This window comes from Heptranchias perlo, chromosome 42 (assembly GCF_035084215.1).
Source record: "Heptranchias perlo isolate sHepPer1 chromosome 42, sHepPer1.hap1, whole genome shotgun sequence".
Lineage (NCBI taxonomy): Eukaryota > Metazoa > Chordata > Chondrichthyes > Hexanchiformes > Hexanchidae > Heptranchias > Heptranchias perlo.
Genome location: NC_090366.1, coordinates 11,414,526 through 11,433,141, shown reverse-complemented (window position 1 = coordinate 11,433,141; position 18,616 = coordinate 11,414,526). Strand labels below are relative to the sequence as shown.

Sequence of the window (18,616 nt, the reverse complement as noted above, 5' to 3'; positions counted from 1 at the left end):
CAGACCCGCACGCAGGGCCAGACACGGATCCAGGGCCAGACCGGGCTCAGGCTGCGCCCCAGTCCCGGCTCATGGTCGCCAAACCTGGAAACGCATTCACCCGCCCACCCTCTCCGCCGGTATCTTGCTATTGGAGGATTCACCTCTCATTCAGGGCTGCCCAGCGAGTCCAGTTGAGCTGCTGGAGGCACAGACAAGCTTGAGCGAGCACTATACCCAACGGGAGGCTTTGATTGGCCTATTTGGCTGTCCATCAGTTTACGAAGGACGGGACCTCACTTCCTTTCACATCCAATGGTTGTCCACTGTTGCAGTGCAGCCAACCCGGCAGCAAATTGGCACACAGGAAGATCCCACAAATTGCAATGAGAGTCATGACTGGGGAAAAATATACAGGGCTACGGGGAAAGAGCAGGGGAGTGGAACTAATTGGATAGCTCTTTCAAAGAGCCGACAGAGGCATGATGGGCCGAATGGCCTCCTCCTGTGCTGTATCATTCTATAATCTTTTTTTTAGTGATGTTGGTTGATAGGCCCCAGGACACCGGGGAAAACTCCCCTGCTCCTCTTCCGATAGAGCCAAGGGGGATCTTTGGACTCTAGGGGAATCAAAGGATATGGGGATTGGACGGGAAAGTTGAGTTGAAGTAGATGATCAGCCATGATCTTATCGAATGGCGGAGCAGGCTCAAGGGGCCTTATGGCCTACTGCTGCTCCTATTTCTTATGTTCTTACGTAGCCAAGCCTGTAATTGGGGACCATAAATGCTGTCTTCTGAACTCCAAAACAACTAGGGCCTGCTGAAGAGGCACCAAAAAGGGGTAAGTGTGCAGGTGACTGCTAAAACATGGGAAGCCTCAACTCACCAAGGCTTCTTCGATCGCACCTCCCAAACTCGCGACCTCCACCACCTAGAAGGACAAACAAGGGCAGCAGGTGCATGGGAACACCATCACTTCCAGGTCCCCTTCCAAGTCACACACCATCCTGACTGGAACATATATCAGCCGTTACTTCACCGTCACTGGCTCAAAATCCTGGAACTCATCACCCAACGGCTCTGGGAGCATCTTCACCACACGGACTGCAGCGGTTCAAGAAGAAGGCTCACCACCACCTGCTCGAGCAATAAATGGTGGCCTTGCCAGTGGTCCCATACCCCAAGAATGAATATACATTTTTTTTCATTGATTGTATCAGTTGTACCAAGCTTTGACTACTTAAGGTCTTTGGTATTTTATGATTTTGTTTTGAATATTCTGTTAATTGATGTATGTGGTGAGTGTGTATGCTATGTTTGAATAATACATAATGTACATCATGTCAGGTTGCACTGAATTAAGGTTGCACATTAAGATGTTTCCATTTGTGACTGAGTCCAGAACAAGGAGACATAAATATTAGATGGCCACTGACAGATCAAATAAATAACGTAGGAGGAATTTCTTTACAGAAAGTGGTGAGAGTGTGGAACTAGCTGCCACAACAGAGAGCACTGATGCATTTAAGAGGAGGTTTGATCCATACATGACGGAGAAGAGAATAGAGGGAAATGGAGGGGGCAGGGTAGGAACCGGAAATTAGAGTGGGAGAAGGTTTGTGTGGAGTATCAACACCGGCATAGAACAGTTGGGCCGAATGGCCTGTTTCTCAACATTACAACAGTGCCCACACTTCAAAAGTACTTCATTGGCTGTAAAGTGCTTGGACATCCTGAGGACGTGAAAGGAACTATAAAAATGCAAGTTCTTTCTGTGCTGTAGATTCTGGGCAATAGTTTGTTATTGATCAGACAGTTTAGTAACCTCCTCCCATGAAAGTGACTTGTTTTTTCAATTTATTTCAGAACCAGAGGGGGAGATGAGGTGTTTTTTTTTTTACGCAGCGAGTTGTTATGGTCTGGAATGCGCTGCCTGAAAGAGCAGTGGAAGTAGATTCAATAATAACTTTCAAAAGGGAATTGGATAAATACTTGAAGGGGAAAAATTTGAAGGGCTATGGGGAAAGGGCAGGGGGCAGTGGGACCTATTGGATAGCTCTTTCACAGAGCCGGCACAGGCACGATGGGCCGAATGGTCTCCTGTGCTGTAAGATTCCATGATTGTACAGTGAAATTTTAATCTCAGGGGGTATTTATTTTCAAACAAAAATAAAGAGGGAAGGTAAAGTATCAGACACTGAGAGGCGGATCTGAGCCAAACTGGGTTCCGACCCGCTGGTCTCCTGGGGGACATGAAGTGTGAAATTGGACCCAGCACCAGGCGGCCTCCAGACTCCAACTGGGCCCATTCCAGGCCCCGCCCTCACTGACATGACAGACGAGCTACTGGGCCAATTAAAGCTTTGAATGTGCCACCAATCACCACCGACCGAAGGCGGGGTTTGGTGTTTCCTCCTCCCGCCCCCTCCGCTGTTCGCAGCGCGTTCATTGGCCAACGGGCTTCTGATTGACGCGTGGCTTGTCCAGTAGCAGGATAGGAAGCCGCGTGTCACGTGTGAGCCTCTGCCCTCGGCAGTTGTTCTGCGGACGGTTGGTGCGAAGGAGCCTGATGGAGGCGATGGGGGGACGGTCGGGTTCCTCAGGGAAGTGAGAGCGGGGAGAGCTGGGCCCTGGGGTCGGGGTTTTGGACTGGGCCTTTTCTAGCGCGTTGATGCAGCAGAGTTGCTCACTGAGCCGCTGGAGGGCAGTTAAGGGTCAGTCAGGTTGGTGCGGGACTGGAGCCACATAATATTTTCACACCAATAGCAGGGGCACGTTTAATGCAGCAGCTGGAGCTTAAAGTGGTGAGGGACATAAAAACATAAGAAATAGGAGCAGGGGTAGGCCATTCGGCCCCCTCGAGCTTGCTCCGCCATTCAATCAGGTCATGACTGATCTTCGACCTCAACTCCACTTTCCCGCCCGATCCCCATATCTCTTGATTCCTCGAGAGTCCAAAAATCTATTGATCTCGGCCTTGAAAATACTCAACGACTCAGCATCGACAGCCCTCTGGGGTAGAGAATTCCAAAGATTCATAACCCTCTGAGTGAAGAAATTCCTCCTCATCTCAGTCTTAAATGGCCGATCCCTTATCCTGAGATTATACCCCCCAGTTCTGGACTCTCCAGTCAGGGGAAACAGTCTCTCAACAACTACCCTGTCAAGCCCTCTCACAATCTTATATGTTTCAATGATCACCTCTCATTCTTCTAAACTCCAGATAGTATAGGCCCATTCTACTCAACCTCTCTTCAAAGGACAACCTCTCATCCCAGGAATTATTCTAGTGAACCTTCACTGCACTGCCTCTAAAGCAAGTATATCCTTCCTTACATCACAGAACTGTACACCCAGTCATTCAGTTGCCACACGTAACCCAAGCATAAGCCTCCCAAGCTCTTGCTGCTGCTCCTTTCCATCTGCCAGTATTTGCAGCTGTTTGCTGTTGTTCCCCCCTCCTTTTACGGTTTCCTGTATGTGGTACCACCATCTTTTGTCTGCCAAGTTGCCTTTCCTTAACTCGGCCACCTCTTACCACATCCTGCCTGCTACCGTTGCAGCTTGGTGAAGGGCCTCTTTGGTGAGCAGGTGGAGCAACTACTGGGAACACTGTAGCTCTATCAGCAAAACCTTTGGGTGAGTCCCCAACTGATACCTAGAGTAGGGCCTCCTACCTCGGGTCAAAAAAACACATCTGCAGACAGCAGCAAGAACCTGGGATGAACAGAGAGGCAGAAGAAGGGAGGCAGGTGTTTGATAAAGTGTCACATAATAGGCTTGTCAGCAAAATTGAAGCCCATGGAATAAAAGGGGCAGTGGCAGCATGGATATGAAATTGGCTAAGTGACAGGAAACAGAGTGTAGTGGTGAATGGTTGTTATTCGGACTGGAGGGAAGTGTACAGTGGTGTTCCCCAGGGGTCGGCACGGGAACCACTGCTTTTTTGATATATATTGACAGGTGTACAGGGCACAATTTCAAACTTTGCAGATGACACAAAACTTGAAAACTTGCAATCAGTGAGGACGTGGGCGGACACATGGCAGATGAAATTTAACGCAGAGAAGCGTGAAGTGATACATTTTGGCAGGAAGAGCGAGGAGAGGCGATATAAACTAAATGGTGCAATTTTAAAGGGGGTGCAGGAACAGAGAGACCGAGAGTATATGTGCTTAGATCTTTGAAGGTGGCAGGACAGGTTCAGAAAGTGGTTAGAAAAGCATGGGATACTGAGCCTTTACAAATAGAGGCATAGAGTACAAAAGCAAGGAAGCTATGACGAACCTTTATAAAACACTGGTTTGGCCACAACTGGAGTATTGTGTCCAATTCTTGGCAGCACACTTTTGGAAGGATGTGAAAGCCTCAGAGAGGGTGCAGAAAAGATTTACTGGAATGGTTCCAGGGATGAAGGACTTCAGTTACATGGGTAGGGGGTACGGTAGCATAGTGGTTATGTTACTGGACTAGTAATCCAGAGGCCTGGACTAAAATCCAGAGTTATGAGTTCAAATCCTGCCACGGCAGCTGGTGAATTTAAATTCAATTAATTAATTAAATAAAAAAATCTGGAATTAAAATACTAGTATCAGTAATGATGGCCGTGAAACTACCGGATTGTTGTAAAAACCCATCTGGTTCACTAATGTCCTTTAGGGAAGGAAACCTGCCATCCTGACCCGGTCTGGCCGACATGTGACTCCAGACCCACAGCAATGTGGTTGATTCTTAATTGCCCTCTGAAATGGCCTAGCAAGCCACTCAGTTGTAAAATCTCGCTACGAAAAGTCATAATAAGAATAAAACCGGATGGACCACAAGGCACCGGACACGACAACGGCAAAACACCAAGCCCAGTTGACCCTGCAAGGTCCTCCTTACTAACATTTGGGGACTTGTGCCAAAATTGGGAGAGCTGTCCCACAGACGAGTCAAGCAACAGCCTGACATCGCCACACTCACAGAATCATACCTTTCAGTCAACGTCCCAGACTCTTCCATCACCATCCCTGGGTATGTCTTGACCCACCAGAGGTGGTGGTACAGTGATATACAGTCAGGAGGGAGAAGCCCTGGGAGTCCTCAACATTGACTCTGGACCCCATGAAATCTCATGGCATCAGGTCAAACATGGGCAAGGAAACCTCCCTCAGCTGATGAATCAGTCCTCCTCCATGTTGAGCACCACTTGGAGGAAGCACTGAAGGTAGCAAGGGCACAAAATGTACTCTGGGTGGGGGACTTCACCAAGAGTGGCTCGGTAGCACCACTACTGACCTAGCTGGCCGAGTACTGAAGGACATAGCTGCCAGACTGGGCCTGCGGCAGGTGGTGAGCGAACCAACACAAGGGAAAAACTTACTTGACCCCGTCCTTACCAATCTACCTGTCGCAAATGCATCTGTCCATGACAGTATTGGTAGGAGTGACCACCGCACAGTCCTTGTGGAGATGAAGTCCCGTCTTCGCACTGAGGACACCATCCAACGTGTTGTGTGGCACTACCACCGTGCTAAATGGGATAGATTCAGAACAGATCTAGCAGCTCAAAACTGGGCATCCAGCAGCAGAATTGTATTCCAGCACAATCTGTAACCTCATGGCCTGGCATATTCTTCACTCTACCATTACCAACAAGCCAGGGGATCAACCCTGGTTCAATGAGGAGTGTAGAAGAGCATGCCAGGAGCAGCACCAGGCGTACCTGAAAATGAGGTGCCAACCTGGTGAAGCTACAACTCAGGACTACATGCATGCTAAACAGCGGAAGCAACATGCTATAGACAGAGCTAAGCGATTCCACAACCAACGGATCAGATCAAAGCTCTGCAGTCCTGCCACATCCAGTCGTGAATGGTGGTGGACAATTAAACAACTAACGGGAGGAGGAGGCTCTGCAAACATCCTCAATGATGGCGGAGTCCAGCACGTGAGTGCAAAAGACAAGGCTGAAGCGTTTGCAACCATCTTCAGCCAGAAGTGCCGAGTGGATGATCCATCTCGGCCTCCTCCCGATATCCCCACCATCACAGAAGCCAGTCTTCGGCCAATTCGATTCACTCCACGTGATATCAAGAAACGGCTGAATGCACTGGATACAGCAAAGGCTATGGGCCCCGACAACATCCCAGCTGTAGTGCTGAAGACTTGTGCTCCAGAACTAGCTGCGCCTCGAGCCAAGCTGTTCCAGTACAGCTACAACACTGGCATCTACCCGACAATGTGGAAAATTGCCCGGGTATGTCCTGTCCACAAAAAGCAGGACAAATCCAATCTGGCCAATTACCGCCCCATCAGTCTACTCTCAATCATCAGCAAAGTGATGGAAGGTGTCATCGACAGTGCTATCAAGCGGCACTCACTCACCAATAACCTGCTCACCGATGCTCAGTTTGGGTTCCGCCAGGACCACTCGGCTCCAGACCTCATTACCGCGTTGGTCCAAACATGGACAAAAGAGCTGAATTCCAGAGGTGAGGTGAGAGTGACTGCCCTTGACATCAAGGCAGCATTTGACCGAGTGTGGCACCAAGGAGCCCTAGTAAAATTGAAGTCAATGGGAATCAGGGGGAAAACTCTCCAGTGGCTGGAGTCATACCTAGCACAAAGGAAGATGGTAGTGGTTGTTGGAGGCCAATCATCTCAGCCCCAGGACATTGCTGCAGGAGTTCCTCAGGGCAGTGTCCTCGGCCCAACCATCTTCAGCTGCTTCATCAATGACCTTCCCTCCATCATAAGGTCAGAAATGGGGATGTTCGCTGATGATTGCACAGTGTTCAGTTCCATTCGCAACCCCTCAAATAATGAAGCAGTCCGAGCCCACATGCAGCAAGACCTGGACAACATCCAGGCTTGGGCTCATAAGTGGCAAGTAACATTCGCGCCAGATAAGTGCCAGGCAATGACCATCTCCTACAAGAGAGAGTCTAACCACCTCCCCCTGACATTCAACGGCATTACCATCACCGAATCCCCCACCATCAACATCCTGGGGGTCACCATTGACCAGAAACTTAACTGGACCAGCCATATAAATACTGTGGCTACGAGAGCAGGTCAGAGGCTGGGTTTTCTGCGGCGAGTGACTCACCTCCTGACTCCCCAAAGCCTTTCCACCATCTACAAGGCACAAGTCAGGAGTGTGATGGAATACTCTCCACTTGCTTGGATGAGTGCAGCTCCAACAACACTCAAGAAGCTCGACACCATCCAAGATAAAGCAGCCCGCTTGATTGGCACCCCATCCACCACACTAAACATTCACTCCCTTCACCACCGGCGCACTGTGGCTGCAGTGTGTACCATCCACAGGATGCACTGCAGCAACTCGCGAAGGCTTCTTCAACAGCACCTCCCAAACCCGCGACCTCGACCACCTAGAAGGACAAGAGCAGCAGGCACATGGGAACAACACCACCTGCACGTTCCCCTCCAAGTCACACACCATCCCGACTTGGAAATATATCGCCGTTCCTTCATTGTCGCTGGGTCAAAATCCTGGAACTCCCTTCCTTACAGCACTGTGGGAGAACCGTCACCACACGGACTGCAGCGGTTCAAGAAGGCGGCTCACCACCACCTTCTCGAGGGCAATTAGGGATGGGCAATAAATGCCGGCCTCGCCAGCGACGCCCACATCCCGTGAACGAATAAAAAAAAAGACTGGAGAAGCTGGGGTTCTCCTTAGAGCAGAGACAGTTGAGAGGAGATTTGATCGAGGTATTCAAAATCATGAGGGGTCCAGACAGAGTAGATAGAGAGAAACTGTTCCCATTGGCGGAAGGGCCAAGAACCAGAGGACACAGATTTAAGCTGATTGGTAAAAGAACCAAAGGCGACGTGGGGAAAAGCTTTTCTGCGCAGTGAGTGGTTATGATCTGGAATGCACTGCCTGAGGGGGTGGTGGAGGCAGATTCAGTTGTGGCCTTCAAAAGGGGATTGGATAAGCATTTGAAGGGAAAAAAATTGCAGGGCTAAGGGGAAAGGGCGGGGGAATGGGACTAACCAAGAGCTGGCATGGACTTGATGGGCTGAATGGCCTGTGCTGTAAAGATTCTATGATTTCCCGGGAGGAAAGGAGGACACTGGAAGTGCAGGAAACTCCTGTGGGGTCTGACACTTTTGATATATAGTGTCGGATATAATAGATGATAACAATGACTTGAGAGGGAAATCATGAACAACAGGACAGAGCAAGTGTTTACCCAGGGGTAACATTGGACAACAGGCTTCTAATTGATGTGTGGTTTCTCCAATAGGAGGACAGGAGACTGATGTTTGTGCAGATGTGCAGATGGACGGTGGGACCCGGTCAGTGATGAGCAACGCCGGGGATTCTCCACCAGAAAACTTGGGCTCTGGGGCGGGAAGCTCAGAGAACAACAGCAAGAATAAGGAGAAGCATCGGTGTCAAGGTAGGAGAGAGTGAGGAGGGTCAGGGCCCGGGGTCCCACCCTGGTGTTGGGGCTCTGGGCCCGGGGTCCGATCCTGGTGTCGGGGGCTCTGGGCCCGGGGAGTCCCACCCTGGTGTCGGGGACTCTGGGCCGGGTTCTGCTTTCCTAGCGATTTTATGCAACAGAGTTGCTCGCTGGGCCACTTGAGGGCAGTTACGACTCACTCAGATTGATGCGGGACTGGAGTCCCCTATAGGCTAAATATATCTGGGACTATCGGTCTGAACTGCAAAAGATGGTGCCAGCCTCTCTAACCATTGAGTCCCCTCTCACTACTGCAATTGTAGCTGTGTTGCTGATCTGACCCAGTACAGTAAGGATAATCGAGCCATGGGAAGGGTAGAGTGAAGTTTCACTGGGATGATACCAGGATTGTGGGGACAGGGAGTGAGAGGTTATAGTTTTGCAGAAAAGGTTGGAAAAATTGGAGCTTATTTCACTGGAACAAACAATATGATCGAACTAATGGAGATTTTCAAAATGATGAAACGTTTTGAGCGGGTAAGTAGTGAAAGGATGTTTCCACTGTGTTGGCCGATTGAAGCCAGGGGGCATAATCTGAGGACTCCATTAGCAGGCAAGTTAGAATTTTTTTTTCCACTTACGGAACAAAGAATTACATCGGGTTTATAGCACAAACAGGCCATTCGGCCCAACTGGTCTATACTGGTGTTTATGCTCCACACGAGCCTCCTCCCACCGTTCCTCATCTAACCTTCTCCACATATCCTTCTATTCCTTTCTCCCTCGTGTTTATCTAATTTCCCCTTAAATGCATCTATGCTATTCGCCTCAACTGCTCCTTGTAGTGAGTTCCACATTCCACAGACAGCAGCAAGAGTCTGGGATGAATAGAGAGGCAGGAGAATGGAGGCAGGAGATTATTTGGCAGGAGGGAAGGAGGGCTCTGGAAGTGCAGGAAACACCTGTGGGGTCTGACATTGTTTCATTTACAGTGTCGGATATCGATAATACGGATGATAACAGTGATTTAGGAGGGAAATCACAAACAACACCCCAGAGCGAGTGTTTGCCCAGGGGTTGTAGAGAGAGCGCTGATAAAAGGCAAGGGATAGAATTCCCTATAAATTATAATTCGAGGGATCGATAACCTTTTCTGTAACTGTGACCAGGAGCCCTGAATGTTCTGTTGCCTCCCAAGTGCCAGGGTAAGGATAATGCAGGAGGAAACACAATGATAAAAGGTATGAGGAAGAGATTAAGAAGGTTAAAGGGGAGCATGAAAGAAGACTGGTGGTCAACATAAAATGAAATAGCAAAGGCTTGTGTAAGCACGTCAGTGAAAGGTTAGTCAAAGAAGGGAAAGGGCCAGTTGGAGATGAAGGGGAGCGTCATGTGTTTGAAAGTGATGGAATGGTTTACGGTGGGACTGTGGGCTACCTGAGGAGGATGTGAAGAGCCATGACAGGAGGTAAGTATTCAAAAAGATGATAATTAATGGGATTACAAGTAGTGAAGTGATCAGACCCAGATAGTACACAACCCAGAGTACAAGAGACATAGTGGAGGTCCTAACCATTCAGTTTTACAAAAATCTTTGGCAATGGATTTGTTCCAAAGGGCTGGATAAATATTGTTCACTATTCAAGAAGTGGTAAAAGGATAACCTGGGAAATTACTGGTCGATTAGTTTTACCTTGGTTGTGGGTAAACTACTGGAATCCATGATATGGATTGAAATGGGTGAAAATGCCTGGGGCTAATCAGGGATAGTGAGGGTGGAATTTGTAAAGGGCAGGTCATGTTTGACTAATTAATTGACTTTTTGAGGAGGTCAGAGTGTGCAGTCAAAAGGAATGAGATGAATGTTGTACATGGATTCTCCAAGATGTGGGCTGGAAACAAAAATTGGCTCCAGAATTAGGCAACATCCCAGGTGAGGGTGGAAAAAAAGGAACGCTGCAGGAAATAGTCAATCCGGGGATATCTGGCCATCCGCTTTACTGTCCCTACAATGACCATTTTGAAAATAAGGACACCTGATGTAAGTCCCTTGGGTGTCCCTAATTTACACCCGTATTGTTCACCTGCACTAGTGGTTGCCAGTCTCTTCGTTCAGTGCTTGGTTCCTCAAAAGAATGTCACATGGTGTTACTGGAAATTAAACTTAATGCTTTTCTCTTTTAGTCTCTGAAAATCATATACTGATTAAAATATTTCTGGTGTAATTATGAATGATTCAGCACAAGTTCTGTTTTATACCAGTGGAATGTTACGGTCAAGGAAAAATACATGAAGATATTCTGAAAAAAATAGAAATTTCCAGCTGTGAAGGAGGGCCAGGGATTCCGTGTATTCTGTTTGTCTACAAAGTGTCTCATGAAATTGAGGACCTCCGAAATGCTCTACAATGGATCACAAGTAATTACTCTCGTTCTGTATTAGTCTTTGTCTCTCCCTGTATAGATTTTTCTCTCGTATCTCTCTCCCCTCCCTATCTGTGACTGAGATTGTGTGAGATCCTGGGAATGGGTTAATTTAATAAAGAGGGAACAAACTTTCATAGATAAAGCGCCTTTCAGGGCGTCTCAAAGCGCTTCAGCATCAATGAAGTATTTTTGAAGTGTCGTCACTGTTGTAAAGTCGGAAACGCAGCAGCCAACTTGCGCACAGCAAGATCCCACAAACGGCAATTTGATAATGACCTGATAATCTGTTTGTGATGTTGGTTGAGGAATAAATATTGGCCAAGACACTGGGGAGAACTCTTCTGCTCTTTTCTTTGAATGTCCTCCTGAGAGGGTAGACGGGGCCTCAGTTTAACATCTCATCCGAAAGACGGCACCTCTGACAGTGCAGATCTCCCTCAGTACTGGCATCGGGAGTGTCAGCCTGGATTACGTGCTGAAGACTCTGGAGTGGGACTTGAACCTCACTCAGACGAGAGTGTTACCCACTCAGCCACAGCTGACAGAGGTGAGTGCTTGTGCCTGTGGTGCGGAGCTGGAGGCCTGGTTTGCGGAGACAGCATTACCTCTAAGCAACACCCTGCCACTCCAGAGGTGGAGGGTTCGGACACCATGGATGGAGGTTCCACTGAGCTAATTGGAGATAGATCTTGTGGATTTCCTGCAGTAGCCTCGAAATAAGCACACCTCAAACTGGATGGTGTCGAGCTTCTTGAGTGTTGTTGGAGCTGTACCTATCCAGGCAAGTGGAGAGTATTCCATCACACTCCTGACTTGTGCCTTGTGGATGGTGGAAAGGCTTTGGGGAGTCAGGAGGTGAGTCACTCGCCGCAGAATACCCAGCCTCTGACCTGCTCTTGTAGCCACAGTATTTATATGGCTGGTCCAGTTAAGTTTCTGGTCAATGGTGACCCCCAGGATGTTGATGGTGGGGGATTCGGCGATGGTAATGCCATTGAATGTCAAGTGGAGGTGGTTAGACTCTCTCTTGTTGGAGATAGTCATTGCCTGGCATTTGTGTGGTGCGAACGTTACTTGCCACTTATCAGCCCAAACCTGGATGTTGTCCAGGTCTTGCTGCAAGCGGGCTCGGACTGCTTCATTATCCGAGGGGTTGCGAATGGAACCGAACACTGTGTAATCATCAGCGAACAACCCCATTTCTGACCTTATGATGGAGGGAAGGTCATTGATGAAGCAGCTGAAGATGGTTGGGCCTAGGACACTGCCCTGAGGAACTCCTGCAGCAATATCCTGGGGCTGAGATGATTGGCTTCCAACAACCACTACCATCTTCCTTTGAGTTTGGTATGACTCCAGCCACGAGAGTTTTCCCCCTGATTCCCAGTGGTCCTGACGGAACCCAAACTGAGCATCGGTGAGCAGGTTATTGGTGAGTAAGGGTCGCTTGATAGCACTATCGACGACACCTTCCATCACTTTGCTGATGATTGAGAGTAGACTGATGGGGCGGTAATTGGGCCGGATTGGAATTTTTGTGGAACATACAGCACAAAAACAGGCCATTCGGCCCAACTAGTCTATGCCGGTGTTGATACTCCACACGAGCCTCCTCCCACTCTAATTACCTCTTCCCACCCTGCCCCCTTCCATATCCCTCAATTCCCTTCTCCCTCATGTATGTCCCAAGCCTCCCTTTAAATGCATCAATGCTATCTGCTTCAATCACTCCGAGTGACAGTGAGTTTCTTATGTGCGCACCACACTGTGTAAAGAAATTCCTCCTAAATTCTTTATTTGATCTGTTAGCGGCTGTCTTACATTTATGCCCCTTGTTCTGGACTCGCCCACAAGTGAAAACAGTTTCTTCACATCCACCCTATCGAACCCCTTCGTCATTTCAACAGGTCTCAATCAGTTCTCCTTCTTGGTCTTCTCTTTTCCAGAGAAAAGAGCCTCAGTCTGCTCAACCTTTCCTGATAGTTGCATCCTCTAAATTCTGGTAATATCCTTGTATATCTTTTCTGATATACCTTCTCCAGTGCTTCAATGTACTGTTTGTAATATGGAGTCCAGAACAACGCACACTACACCAAATGTGGTCCGACCATGGTTCTATATAAATTTAACATAACCTTCCTGCTTTTATATTCTATTCCTCTAGAAATGAACCCCAGTACTTGCGTTTCACTCTTCATGACCTTATTCATTTGTGTTATTACCTTTGGTGATTTATGTCTCTGTATTCCCAGATTTCTTTGCTCCTCTATCCCATTTAGTTTCTTACCTTCCAAGGAATGAGTGGCCTCTTTATTCCTCCTACCAAAATGCACCACCTCACACTTTGCTATATTGAATTTAATTTGCCATTTACCCGCCCACTCTGCCAGTCTGTTTGTCTTTGTGTATTTTGGTGCAGAACTCCACATTAGCTGTATCCCCTCAATTTGGTACAAGCTGCAAATTTCAACGCCATACCTCCAATTTCTGAGTGCAAATTATTTATGTGGTCCCAGCACAGACCCCTGTGAGACACCACTTCCCACTGGTTGGGGAAACTTCCCTTAACTCCTACTCTGTTTTATGTTTTGTAGCCATCTTTCAATCCACTCTGCTCCCTGACCCCGGACAACCCGATGGTTGTTGAGTCTCGTCTGTGGCACCTTATCAAAGGCCTTCTGAAAGGCCATGTATCCCACATCCACTACATTGTCCTTGTCTACTCTTTGTTACTTCTTCAAATAATTCAATAAGGTTGGATAAACATGACCTTCCTCTCAGAAATCTAATCTGACTATTTTTATTATATTCTGTCTCTATCTGATCTTTCACCAATGATTCCAGTATTTCTTCTAACACTGATGTGAACATAAGTGGTCTATAATTCCCTAGATTCGATTTATCTCCCTTTTTGAAGGTAAGTATTACATTTGCTGTTCACCAGTCCTCTGGCACTATTCCTTTTTCTATTGAATTTTTATATAATGATACCAGTGCCTCTGCTATCTCCTCCCTAGTTTCTTTGAGTATCCGTGGGAGTAATCCATCCGGCCCAGGGCAACCATTGATGGGCAATAAATGCCGGCGTTGCCAGTGACGCCCACATTCAGAGAATGAATTTTTTAAAAAATTTGGAAGACGGTAGTGGTAGAAACGGGAATATGAGATCGGGGACAGCAAATACCTGAAAGGAAACCTCTTCCCAAAACCTTCATGGGAAGGCCCGCCCAACCTGATGGGTTTACTTTTTCATCAGGTTGTGCGTAGGAGGCCAAGGACAGAGAGGTGGGAGTAGGACGGAAAATTGAAGTGACAAACGACCGGAAGCTCAGGGTCACGCTTGCGGACTGAACGGAGGTGTTCAGCAAATCGATCACCCAATCTGCGTTTGGTCTCCCCAATGTAGAGGTCGTATCGTGAGCAGCGAATAGAGTTCACTAAATTGTAAGAAGTACAAGTAAATCGTTGTTTCACCTGGAAGGAGTGTTTGGGGCCCTGTATAATGTATAAGCTTTGTATGGTGATGTGTGTTAGGAGAGTTTTTAATCTGTTAGCTGTGACTATGTAAAAAGGCTTATGTATGCAAAAGCATAAACAATTGCATCTGCAAGTGATGAGCAATTTTGTGCATGACTTTAATCAGAGAAATGCAGGTAGAGATTTAGACACATCAAGGTCTCCAATTTTGAATGCAAAACAAAATGGGAGATCTTTGGGAGAATGATTAGGAACTGGAGCCTGGAACTGAGGAGATACTGAATCATTCTGGGAATATAATGAGGTAATATGGAAACGGCTAAAAGGTACAAACACTCAAAGTGGTGACCTCATAAGTGAAGAACTAAGAATGGTGTTATCAGTAAGGGAAATAGTAAATGCCAAGTATAAAGGAAAGGAGAAAATCAATGAAATGATCAATTTGACCACAAGAACTTGTATTTATAGAGCGCCTTTAACAGAGTAAAACATCCCAAGGCGCTTCACAGGAGCGATTATCAAACAAAATTTGACACCGAGACACAGCAGATACCAGGACAGTTGACCGAAAGCTCGGTCAAAGACGTAGGTTTTATGGATTGTCTTAAGGGAGGGGAGAGAGAGGCGGAGAGGTTTAGGGAGGGAATTCCAGTGCTTAGGGCCTGGGCAGCTGAAGGAACGGCCGCCAATGGTGCAGCGATTAAAATGAGGGTACGTGCAAGAGGCTAGAATTTGAGGAGCAGAGAGATCTTGGAGGGTTGTTGGGCTGGAGGAGGTTACAGAGATAGGGAGGTGGGGGGTGGCGAGGCCATGGAGGGATTTGAACATGAGGATGAGAATTTTAAAATCAAGGGTTTGTCGGAGCCGAAGGCAATGTAGGTCAGCGAGCACAGAGGTGATGGGTGAACGGGACTTGGTGTGAGTTAGGTTACTAGGCAGCAGAGTTTTGGATGAGATCAAGTTTATGGAGGGTGGAAGGTGGGAGGCCGGCCAGGAGAGCATTTGAATACTCGACTCTAGAGGTAACAAAGGCATGGATGAGAGTTTCAGCAGCAGATGAGCTGAGGCAGGAACGGAGATGGGTCGTGGTGAGGTTTGGACATGTGATCCCATTGCTGTCTCACAAACACTTGGTACACATGCAACAACATGCCAAGATAGGGACAGGTACAAGTGTGTTAGGATCCTTTTGTGTAGTTAGAAAATCCCTAAAAAAGGTAAAGGTGAGAAAGAACATGATGAAAGGGAACTTAGGAACAGGAGGAGGCCATTCAGTCCCTTGAGCCTGTACCATCATTCAATTAGATCATGGCTGATCTGTATCTAAACTCCATCTACCTGCCTTGGTTCTGTAACCCTCGATACCCTGACCCAATAAAAAATTATCAATTTCAGTCTTGAAATTTTCAATTGACCCCCGGCCTCAACAGCTTTTTGGGGGAGAGAGTTCCAGATTTCCACTCCCCTTTGTGTGAAGAAGTGCTTCCCGACATCACCCCTGAACGGCCCAGCTCTAATTTTAAGGTTATGCCCCCTTGTTCTGGGCTCCCCCCATCAGAGCGAATCAGTCGGGTCTGGAGCAGAAATGTGAGGGCGACGAGGTCGTGGAGAACAGGACAGTGGAGTGTGATAAACAGTTTCCAGAATCCCGGGAAAGAATGCAGGATAGTGTACAATGCAATAGGTTAACAGCTTAGTAATAAGGATAAGAAGGATTGCAGGTTAATGGGGAGAGGGAGTGGGAGTGGCAGTACAGCATGTGTGGGAGAGATTTCTGTGCAGAATAAGGAGCCTGAGCAAAATCAGGCTGGTACAGAAGTGATGAACTGAATTCACATTGAACTGGGTTGAAACAAGGGGGTCTCAGATGAGTGTATAAGTTTAACATAGTTAAGTTGGGGGGGCGGTTACCATGGACACTAATAAAAACTATGACAGAAAATCTTAAAAAGAACTTGCATTTATATAGCGCCTTTCACAACCACAGGACATCCCAAAGTGCTTTACAGCCAATTAAATACTTCAGAAGTATAGTCACTGTTGCACTGATGGAATTGCTGCAGCCAATTTGTACACAGCAAGATCCAACAAACAGCACTATGATAATGACCAGATTAATCTGTCTTTAGTGATGTCGGTTGAGGGATAAATATTGGCCCAGGATATCGGGGAGAACTCCCCCTGCTCTCCTTCGGAATAGTGACCGTGGGATCATTTACGTCGACCTGAGAGGGCTGACAGGGCCTCGATTTACCGTCTGCTGTAGTTATTATTTTAAGAGATGAGAGCCGAGGCCTTGTGTCTGCTGCTGGACTGGTCAACACCGGATGTCGTCAATCTGCAAAGGGATATAGCACATGCTGCGAGGGTTATGTCATATTTTATCAGCAGATGTAGGCGTGTTATAGAAAGGGTATGAAAGTAGAATGTAAGGTATCTTCAGTGGGAGACTTCTGATGAGGAACAGCCTGGATCGGTAACACCCCTGGTTCCCAATAGGTAACCTACTTGTAAGTATAACAGACATATTGGTTGCTTGCAATCAGGTATACATTCAGTAGATCTTGAAAGTTAACTTGTCTCTCTAGAATCCGAGCCTTCCTTAGGACTGAGCGATTGTCCAACTTGATAACAGTCCAACACATGTTAGGACAGAATTGGTGAGCAAGAGGCAGCATTTCAAGCTGTGGATCGGGCAGCCGATTCCCCGGTGGGCGGTCCTCGTTATGACGGGCCTATTCCTGCAAGGCGTGCCCTATAATGTGAAACACAGAAGAGCTCGTTTAGCTGAGCACACGGTGACATTCCTCCCCCTCCCTTCCCGAAGGAGTGACGGCCGAGTACAAGAACATTGCAATACTTTTGAGAAAGCAGATACAGCTAACGATCCCTATGATGAGTATTTCCCCACTTCACCTCCAAATTCACCCTCTCCCACCGGTTCTCCTGTGCTCACTGATCTACATTGAATCCCTGTCCGGCAACGCCTCCAATTTAAAATTCTCATCCTAGTTCAAACCCTCCATGGCCTCGTCCCCTCCCCATCTCTGTAACCTCCTCCAGCCCGACAACCCTCTGCGATCCAATTCTGGCCTCTTGTGCATCCCTGATTTTCATCACTCCACCATTGGTCCAGCCCTCATGAAAGGGGGCCTCCTTACTGGTTAGGATATTCTAGTCAACTTTTTTTCAGGATGTGGGCATTGCTGCCAAGGCCTCGGTTAATGCCCATCCCTGGTTGCCCTGAGAAGGTGGTGGCCTACATTCTTGACTGACTGTTTTTACAACTGAATGGCTTGCTTGGACCATCTCAGAGGGCGTTAAGAGCAAACCTTACATACAAAGTTGCCTGGATTAGGCTTGTATTCCCTCGAGTATAGATTAGGGATGATCTAATGGAGGTGTTTAAGGTGATTAAAGGCTTTGATAGGGTAGATAGAGAAACTATTTCTTCTGGTGGGGGGGGGGGTCCAGAACAAGGGGGCATAACCTTAAAATTAGAGCCAGGTCATTCAGGGGTGATGTCAGGAAGCACTTCTTCACACAAAGGGAAGTGGAAATCTGGAACTCTCCCCCCCAAAAAGCTGTTGTGGCTGGGGGTCAATTGCAAATGTCAAAACTGAGATTGATAGGGATTTTTGTTGGGTAAGAGTAAGGGTAAGGCTAACCACTCTCTGGATAAAGAAGTTTCTCCTGAATTCCCTATTGGAATTATTAGTGACTATCTTATAATTATGACCCCCTAGTTTTGGTCTCCCCCACAAGTGGAAACATTTTCTCTTCATCTACCCTATCGAGCCCCTTTGTAATTTTAAAGGCCTCTATCAGGTCAGCCCTCAGCCTTCTCTTTTCCAGAGAAGAGTCCCAACCTGTTCACTCTTTCCTGATAGTTATAACCTCACAGATCTGATATCATCCTTGTCAATCTTTTTTGCACCTTCTCCAGTGCCTCTATATCCTTTTTGTAATATGGAGACTAGAATCTGCTCAGCCCAGGCTCCAGAGTGAGTACACACATGATTGGGTGATCCATAAGACCATAAGAGATAGGAGCAGGAGTAGGCCATTCGGCCCCTTGAGCCTGCTCCGCCATTCAATGAGATCATGGCTGATCTGATTTTTACCACAACTCCACTTTCCCGCCCTTTCCCCATATCCTTTGACTCCCTTGCTGATCAAAAATTTGTCTAACTCAGTATTGTATGTATTCACTCAGCCTCCACAGCTTTTTGGGGAAAAGAATTCCAAAGATTCACAACCCTCTGGGAGAAGAAATTCCTCCTCATTTCTGTCTTAAATGGGCGACCCCTTA

The 18,616-nt window shown here is 47.4% G+C and overlaps 1 long non-coding RNA gene across 1 annotated transcript in view; it reads left to right on the top strand.

Annotated features, from left to right (window-relative positions):
- The window catches only part of LOC137306196 (uncharacterized), a 109,546-nt gene that overhangs the window by 32,796 nt on the left and 58,134 nt on the right, over positions 1 to 18,616 (top strand). Inside the window, exon 2 of the long non-coding RNA XR_010958837.1 lies at positions 8,243 to 8,398. This is a non-coding gene — a long non-coding RNA (uncharacterized lncRNA). The remainder of the gene's footprint in view (positions 1 to 8,242; positions 8,399 to 18,616) is intronic.